This window comes from Coptis chinensis, chromosome 8 (genome assembly GCF_015680905.1).
Source record: "Coptis chinensis isolate HL-2020 chromosome 8, ASM1568090v1, whole genome shotgun sequence".
In the NCBI taxonomy this organism is placed as follows: domain Eukaryota; kingdom Viridiplantae; phylum Streptophyta; class Magnoliopsida; order Ranunculales; family Ranunculaceae; genus Coptis; species Coptis chinensis.
In genome coordinates this window covers 7111324-7120780 of record NC_141463.1, presented here as the reverse complement: position 1 = coordinate 7120780, position 9457 = coordinate 7111324, and the positions used below count along the sequence as shown (strand labels likewise).

Sequence of the window (9457 nt, the reverse complement as noted above, 5' to 3'; positions counted from 1 at the left end):
TTCTTAAAAAGTGTTGATAATAATAATTTTATATATAATGGGAAAACTAGCCGCCGTTTATTAGTCTCCGTATTCTTGGTTTTAACCCAATGTTTTGGTTCAAAAGGGTACCCAAAAGTTTCACCCACCAAATTTTCTACAATTCACGTTCGAAGGGTAAATTGGTAATTTAAATCATTTCCCAAGACTATAAAACTCAACCTGAAAACAGATAGAGACACCGTTTCGCGGTTTCCTAACCGTTAGTTCGTCTTCTCTGTTCCTTCCCAATTAAAACCCGTTAATCTCGAAATTTTAAATCAAACACTTTGCAACCAATTCTATTCGTCTTCTCCGTTCCTTCCCAATTAAAACCCGTTAGACCAGTCGATTATTCCAGTGGCATTCTTTGCTTCGTTATAAATGCAAGTGAGTCAATAAAATTCTTCGATTCAATTCTCTGTTTCCAATTTGTAGGAAACCACACTAATTTTTTGCACCGTTTCAACACCGTTTCCAGATTCAAACCGGTCGATTATTCTTCGATACAATTCTCTGTTTCCAAGGTTATGGGAATCATAGGTTTGAGAAGAAACATAGTTCGGGATCTACTTACGAGGCTTTGGTACTTTCACAAACTCGTTTATTTGGAAATGGTATTAAGTAGAATTGAATTGAAGTGGATTTTGTGTTTTCCGCAAGAAAAAGATAAAATACCAGATTACTAAGCTTTGTTTTGGTAGTACTCAATTATTAAGTTTTCATTATCTCGAACATTGACAATGACTAATAATGCTTTCGACCAAATGTTTGAGAGTTAGTCGAAAGTGAATTATGTTCCTCTATTGAATTTTAGCACGTGGGTTTTATATGGAATTTTTCATAATTTGGTTACGGCAACAACAGTTTTTCATCACTTGGTCCACATATTGCTCTTGAAACCCTCATCTTGCTTGCCTTTTGAAATCGGGTTTAGTTGTACAGTTTCTCTTTGGCGCGAATGTAGTCTTTTTACTGTACACAATGGAACCGACTCTTGATGTTCAAAAGGAATTTAGAAACAACTGGATAACATATGTTTTAGTACTTTGCATTTTACATTCGTTTATGCATTTTAAATCACTCTCCTCAAGATCCGGGGACATGATACGAAGAAGTTACAGACGCAGGCAAGAACAACCACTTTAATAAGGGCTTTGAGCTATTACTCAACTATCCGGGGACATGATGGGCATTGGCTGGGGATTATGGTGGCCCTATGTTTCTCATGCCAGTGCGGTAAGTGTTGCCTTTCTTCACTGTGGAACTTGATGGACTTATTTCACATCTTTCACATTTTTCTGATATGATTGTTTGTTTTTCCCCCTCTTAATTCTTCTTTTTCTTAGATTATAGTTTCACATTCTCTCTGTTCGCTAATCAGTATTTTGGAATCATTTATGTTCTCTGCAAATACTGTGTACTCATTGGCCTTACAAATTTAAGAAAAGGGAAAAACATATGAATGAGTCAATAGAATAAACTCCCCACCACTTTCACACATTTTCTATCAATTTTCCTAATTTTAATTCATGCCAAAGCAAAGAGTACTAGAAGTACCATTCACGCAGTTCACAACTTTTTATGTCTTTGTTTCGATGATCATTCCAGAATATAGGTCTACATTTTGAGTATGGTACTTTGAATTTCAGATTCGTATTCGATGACATCCGTGACGACGTAATTAAATATCTAAAATAGGTTTGAAGGGAAACTTTTGTAGTTTTTTAGTTTCAAATGTTGTTTTAAGTTAGTTGTTGGTAAATGGAAAATTGGCACCTTATTACATGCATGAAAGCTTAACAATTAAAAATCATATCGCAACATTCATTTGCGTCTTTAACAGAGGGACAGAGGTTGTTTGTAAAACAAAGAAGCGGCTACCGCATCGGCTTCACCGGTCTTTAAGAAAATCAACTCAACATATTCATGTATGCTTCTTAAGCATGCATAACAGATTTTCACTTTCACGATACCTATAGAGGCTCTTACAGTTGTTAGTATCCCGGAGTTCAAACTTACTACAACTCTACGGGGATATGGAGATGAACTTCGTGGGCCGCTTCTTGGCTCTACGATGCAACAGGAAAATTCATATCTCAAGTATCTGATAGGGGAAAATGGAAAAGAATTTGCCAACTGGGGCAATCCAACATGGCTTAGTTGGGATAGCAAGCATGCTGGAACTCAAGTATACGTGTTATTGCCAAATGCAAGATATACTGTAAACACTTTGCATTTAATTTTCATCTGATCATGTTAGTAAACCTACTTCTCTTACTACATAGTGACATATATGTACAACGGCTACTACAAATAACAACATCTTGAGTTTCAATAAAACGAAAGTAATTTACACCTAATAATTCCGTAGTCATTTCTCAGATATTCAAGTAATGTGTTATAAAGGAACGTTAAATCTCTACACCTACTGATAAGACTCTTAGCAATTTAAATAGATTTGTAAAAATAATAAACTATAAAAAACAGTTAAAAAACAAAAAAGAATACCTCACCTTATATAGCAGAGAGTTTTTGCAGATGTTGATAACCCTTCAGAATAAGTTTGTAACAATAATCACAAAATCTGCAATTTTGGAGCGGGTTCTCTTGTCGAGTAAGTTTCTTTGGTGGAAAAGAGATTTCAGATGCTGATAGCTTTGGACTCCAAATGTACTGAAGAAAAACGGTGAGGCTCTCATGTGCAGCCTTCTACCAGATTCCCCTAGCCTCACCGGACGTAGCAACCGGTAATCTTTTACATGTCCAAACATAGACCAATTCATTTATTAAGGAAATTTCATCGGTTATAATCCGGATAACTTTGTCCATTCAGTAGTTTGTTATTAGTTATTGAGCTAAGAACTGTTTTTACATATAAACCCAAAGAATGATTAGGAGGAAATCGTACAACATTGTTCTCAAAGCACCTCCAGATTCTTACCAACTTGCGGGTGGTATGATATGGGTCAATCAATGGAATGCTCTGCAAGCACTTTGTTGGCTCAAGCATTTCTTGCCGTTCTTCTGATGATTACATGCTTTCATCCCAAACAAGCTGCTCTATATTGTAATGGAAAGACCTACACATGCAAATCTTTGAAACTTTGCCATTTCAGAGGTACTATCCAACACCAATACAAATAGAAGAAGAGCTCATATATTATCACTTGATGGGGTCTTTTAGGGGGGGGGGGGGAGGGGTTGACCTATATGATGATTCCCACATCCACTCAACATGCACTATTATTTTGGACCATAGTAAAATGGGCTCTCCTTTAGAATCGAGCATTAGATTATGCGCAGACGTTACTAAAAATTGCCCATAATGTAAAGCATCTATCCTTTATCCCCAACAGCAGGTTTTAATTTGATCGCTTATATTTTATGACAAAAAAAAACCGTTTGGACTTTGGCCGGAACCTTACGTAGAAGCAGGTGTCAGTGAGCGCTACTTTAGTATATGCCCGTTGACCTTCTTTTGTAGATAGAATTTTCAATGAGTGAAACATTTCATATGTTTTGAAAAATATAATAAAAGTATGTTTCTATCATGGAACCAGAGTATACCAAGTCCGCCTGCAGGTGGTAATTGATTGCTTATTTGGTTATGTGGTGTGTCATTTATGCATTACACAAAGTAGGGGTGAGTATTGGATTCCATTCCAATTTTTAGCGATGTAAATCCTTAAAGCAAAACCTCAGCCATCTACCACCCCTCCTTCACCTATGAATTAACACAAGTCTTTGTTTCCGAAGAGTTGTATACAGACAAGTTCTATTGGCCACATTTCTTTATAACACCATCTAACCATCCTAACGTGCAATGCTTCTTTTAGGCTGATTATGTGTTGGGGAACAATGCCATGGAGTTGAGCAATCTCATTGGTTATGGGAACAAGTACCCTGAGTATGTACACCACAGGGGGGCTTCAATTCCAGCCAATGCAAAAACAGTATGTAAAGGCTTCAAGTGGTTGGAATCAACTGAACTTAACCCCAATGTGGCTGTTGGAGCACTCGTAGGTGGACCCTTTCTAAATGAAAGCTACATAGACTCCCGGAACAATTCCATGCAAGGTGTACCAACCACTTACAACAGTGATGTTATCGTCGGTCTCCTCTCGAGCTTGGTCACCACCTCCTCAGTTGGCAGGTCTTTCACGTAGGGATGTCAACTGGGAGCGCATTCAGGGATGAAAGAAAGGATAAGTAAAGTAAAGGAGAAGATATTGAATCAATTCTTTTTTTACTCTAAAGAGAGGTAGGTATTTATCCTAACTATCCAACAACATGTTGTGGTAGATTATTGGGGTTAAGTTCGTTACCATGATAGGGGGATTTGACTCTACAGTGTGGTATATATTATATAGGGTTATTTTAGGAATAGTAGTCAGTTAATTTAGGGGGATTTGAATTTACAGTGTAGTAGATATAATAGGTTATTTTAGGAATAGTAGTAGATACAAACACTTTGCCAACCAACGAAACATAAATTTAAACCCTGTTTTCATTTTCCCAAATCACAATTCCCAGTTAAAAGCCGTTAAGTTTGAGAGTTCAAATCAGAAGGGCCGCCTATGTTGGTCATTTTATGTACAACAATTTTTTGCTAATCCAAACAGTGCGTCTCCTCCGTATTCCCAAATACTAAAATCACAATTTCCGTCCAGTTTTTTCAATTCTTTCCAATAAAACTTGTGAGAAGTTCTTGAAGATTGAAAGATTCGATTGCTCTGGTTATCCGGATCAAGGGTTCCAACCGTAAGTCGCAAATCAACTTTATATTTTTCCTTTCCAAAATTTCTAGATTTCTGGATCAATTAGTAGTCTGAAAGTGGTTTTCTCCAGGCTTTTCCCTCCTGTAGTATCAGTTCTTCTGATTTGTTGTTTCATTTTATGTTTAATTTATAATATGTTAATTCTCCGATTTTTTTTCTACTTTGCCTTTTCGGGTGTAGAAAGGAGTCTTAAGTGGTTTCGAAGGCGCATTTACAGGAAATGTTGTCTACAAAGACGTTCTCCAGTCATGTAATGTACATTTGTATTCCAATGTAGATTCTCCATAAGTCCAATCTCATTTCATTGTAAGTTCCTCCCTAATTTCCGTTCTTGCTTAATTTGGCCATCTTCTCCATATTTAATTTTATGTGTACATATATTTATCATTTTGTTTGTATGTGTTTTAACAATACGACTCATCAGGTTGAGTTTTAACACTTTGAAGGTTTTGTTTTTTCAATTATGAAATCTACTTTCAATTGGTGTAATATGATATTTCCATGTTGCATGACTAAGGAAGCTCATGCAAGGATGGAATGCTAGAATGCTTCGTCCTTTTCATCGAAATCAGTGGGGACAATATCCATATATATATATATATATATATATATATATATATATATATATATATATATATATATATATATATATATATACCGATTTTACTAAAAGAGCTATAAGCTGCATCTATGATATATAGACCGATAAAAGTCGTAGAACCTACCTCCTCCTACTTTTGGCTATTTTTTGCTTCAATATAGTTTTGGCTATATGTCGAACATGACTTCTGTGCTAGATGTTCTACCTAATGTTCTAGCTTGATAAAAAAAAAATTGACTAGGGTTGTTCGTTTTGGTAATCTATATTCTATTGTATCATCTCCTGCTATTGGTTTGATCGCCAGTATATAATTTTTAATGAATATGGTGTTGGACTGTTGCTAAATCGCTGACGATATTATTACTTTGACTGGTTTTCGAAAATTAGGGGAAATGATATAATTGTTATGTATTCCATAGCTCTCCTGTGCTCCAGCTAATGTAGAGAAACTATATTTTACTTTGAGCAGGAAACCATGTAAATAACCATATCTGAACTCTATACAGAGAATGTTATGTTTTTTGCTGTTTTTGTCGTTGTGATCTGATATCAATGAGTATAAGCCAAACATAAAATAGAGTCGAGCCCGAGGAGAACCGATAAAACTCGGGACCCTAAGACATGGAACTTTGGATATCTTTTTTTGGTATTGATTCAATTTTGCTACAAAATCTGTGTAGATTTCTATCTTTAAAGTAGTCGCTCTCTTGAAATTACATTAAAGGAGTCTAGGAATTTGAGTGTATAATTCGCTTTATAAATTCAGGATAACAACATTCTCTACTTAATGCACGACATCTCTGAATACCACGCTCATCGAGCGTGCATGTTTTCGAGAGAAACATTAACCTTCGATTTGATTGGTGTTTTACTGTGGATGAATTTACTTGCTGAGTCATGCAGGGAAGACGATGGAGTAATGGATTGCACCAGGCAATTGAAGCAAAAGAAGGGATGCACGTTTAAAACGAAACCGTAACTCCCGCGTCAATCAACCTCCATAATTACTTTCGCCGGTTTCTATCCTCGTCAATAGCCAAGCCAATGGGTAAGCAACTTTTAATTGTATGTTATTTTTAGAATTTCTATAATTGATGGAAAGAAAATACATTATTTCTATATTGCCGATTGTTGCCGGCGATATAAGTGTTGTATCTTTCATGTTGTAAAGCTATCTTGCGCGCATGCGAGTTGACTAGCCTTTCATGTTCTTAACTTTATTTCTATATAGATTTATGTTTATATGTGTCCTAATAATATATGATCAATGATACAAATGAAGCATGGGGTTGACTGGGGTTTGATTTCATATATTGTCAATGATCGAAAGTACAACGGTGTTACGGGGATTACATTCAATGATACTTCCAGGGCACATAACTATTATTATTGCTTTATTCATGGTCATCAATCTATAGTTTTATGAATGATACTTCCTTAGAACTATTGTTTAGATCCAAGTGAATAAAGTGTAGTTGATGAATTACTATGCACTTGGCGGCTTGGAGATAATATCTATGCAAGACCGGTCCAATGGAAAGAGGAAATCCAGAAGATCTGGGGATAGAATCAAAGACAATCTATATAACAGAGAATCTAAGAGACTGTTCACTGAATCCTTCCTTTTTCAAGTTACTTTGTGGCCTTCTTTTGGTTTCCTCTGGCTGTGAGTTTGCCGATTAGCTCTGTTGAGAGCTCACGAATATTCACCCGATTATGTATATATGCACTATGTTAACCTTAACTGGGCGCATTTGTTACATAGTGTCTTTATCTGATTTCATTTAGTATGTGTCATTGTTATTTGCGAACTATGTAATGCCATTAACTTTGGAACTATTTGGTGTCTAACATTGTGTCTCTACAATATTATTATATTGATATCAATATATCAAATTAGCAAAGTTTGTCTTTCCATTTCAGTGTTTGCTTCCCTGAATCCCTGAGCTTTGACACTTGAATTTTTTATCGGTTACTCTATTCTCTTTTTTTTAAAATGTCTTGCAAATAAGTGCATCCAATCTATATATGAGTGCATCCAATCTATATATGTAAGGTATGCATGTTGATGTCGATCATATGTTATATCAGTAGGCTTAGTCAGAGATTGTGTTAATTTATCTGGCATATTTTAATTTATACAAGTTTTCTGTGATATTCCAGTACAAGGCTTTTCTGTATACTACATTAGGTGTGATGTCAACATTTTCTTGAATCATAGTCACTGAGTTATATTACTCGTGTTTGTCTTTTGAGTTTTAAAATCTTTTCATGAAATATGTATGCGCTTCAATTTGTTATTTGACAATAGAATGAAGATTGTGATTATACTAATTGAAATTTCAAATCATTGTTATCTCTTTTTTGGTTTGTAGTTGCCCCAATTTTCTACGCCTATCTGGCTGCTGCTCATATAGGAAAGTTTATGAAGTTCGATGAAATGTCAAACATCTTGGGCCATCTTTGGGGTGACATCGCTAGGAGTGTCCGATCCCCACCTTTGCCTAGACTTCATGAAAATGTCAGCAGCTCAATGTATTTTTGTTAAGGTGGGCACTCATGTAGGTTTGTTTCTTTGGGACAAATCTGGTTCTGTCAGTATTTTGGGTAAATTCGTTTTCTGTTGGTGCTGACTTGTTGGTTGTATATGGTCTCCCAGCTACACATCCAAAGATAGGTTCAGAGTAACTCTTAACTCAGTTTTGTGATTTTTTGGCATGCTCGAGCCCTCATTCGACTATCACCCGAACTGCTGTCAGAGCCTCACGAAGAGAGACCAATTTTGTTCTACCATTTCCCTATTTGCATAAGCACATAATTCATCAAGGCCAGACCACCTTAACACCATCAGAGCTGCATCTTGATTTTGCCTTTCTAACAATACTTGAGCTATCTTTGGATGTGTAGTGGGGCCTGTAATTTCTGGAGAAAGGGCCCAAGCTTCCTAACAAAGACATATGTAAAGAACAATAAGTTTGCTCGTGAGAATCAAATCATCCTTCAGCATACAAGGTATACGTACATAGAAAAAACACTGTGAAATAAGTCCAAGAACAATCAACGAACATCATAGCAATGACCATAGAATCTAGATTACGTCCCAATTCCATGGGAACTACCTAAAAAGACATGCAACAATCAGAGACTTAATTCAAAATTTCAGATCATTGGGATTAGAAAACGCACCCAAAGAGCCTGCTCTGTGTGGTCATCCAGAAGATAAAAAATCATAGATTCTAGCAGTGAATGCCTGTTTATACTAAAAGAAGTGGCAAACTCATCTATAATGTATCTCCATTCTGCATCAGGCATACTCCAATGTCATCAAACAAGTAGTACAGAAACTGCAGCAAGGTTAAGGGAACAGACACAGATAAATAGAGAGATACTTATGGGTTTGGGACTCAGTATACTACAGCTAAAATATATCTTGAAGAAAACAAAAGAGGATACTATCACTTGCTTAGCAACAACCATATAAGAGGTTCCAGATAGAAAGAGTATATCAGCATCAGATCGTATATTCTCAAATGGATAGCATCCTGCGACGATTTTAGAAATGACGGTGAGCCTCCATCTTTCAACAAGGAAGTTACCTTAGTGTCCTGTTCACTTTCCGTCTCTATCTGAAGATTTGAAAGAGCGTCTTCAATAAATAGTGTGGCGCCACTCTGTTTGTATATGCTTTCGAGCTGAAGTTGTTTGTAACTGTTTTTTTGGTGTTTTTTGTGGTTCGCAAACGTGCTGGTTGTATATGGTTTCCAGCTTTAGATATGGCCTGTTTTGGTAGAGATGTCAACAAACTAATTTAAGAGATTTTGTGGGTTAGGCAACAATGTACCAAACTTTTTACTTGATGATCGTTTCAGTAAAATTTGCATTTCAAGTTTTCACCAATTAAATAAGAGTTTATGGGTTATAAATTTCTATATGAAGTGATTATCAAAATAAAATTTTCCATAAGAAGTACCATATGTTTATGTGTTTGTCAAATTAACTGTGGTATAAGTTACCAATTTATGTTTCTATTAGCCTTTTTATATCCTCAGCTATTAGC

General features: G+C 35.9%; 1 pseudogene across 1 annotated transcript; it reads left to right on the top strand.

The window, feature by feature from the left end:
• Positions 1 to 2638: 2638 nt before the first annotated feature.
• LOC147479630 (endoglucanase 24-like) lies at positions 2639 to 6421 on the top strand (annotated as a pseudogene). Its single transcript, XR_015205000.1, has 4 exons — positions 2639 to 2758; positions 2946 to 3139; positions 3858 to 5105; positions 6304 to 6421. The product of XR_015205000.1 is annotated as an endoglucanase 24-like (transcript).
• Positions 6422 to 9457: the final 3036 nt, after the last annotated feature.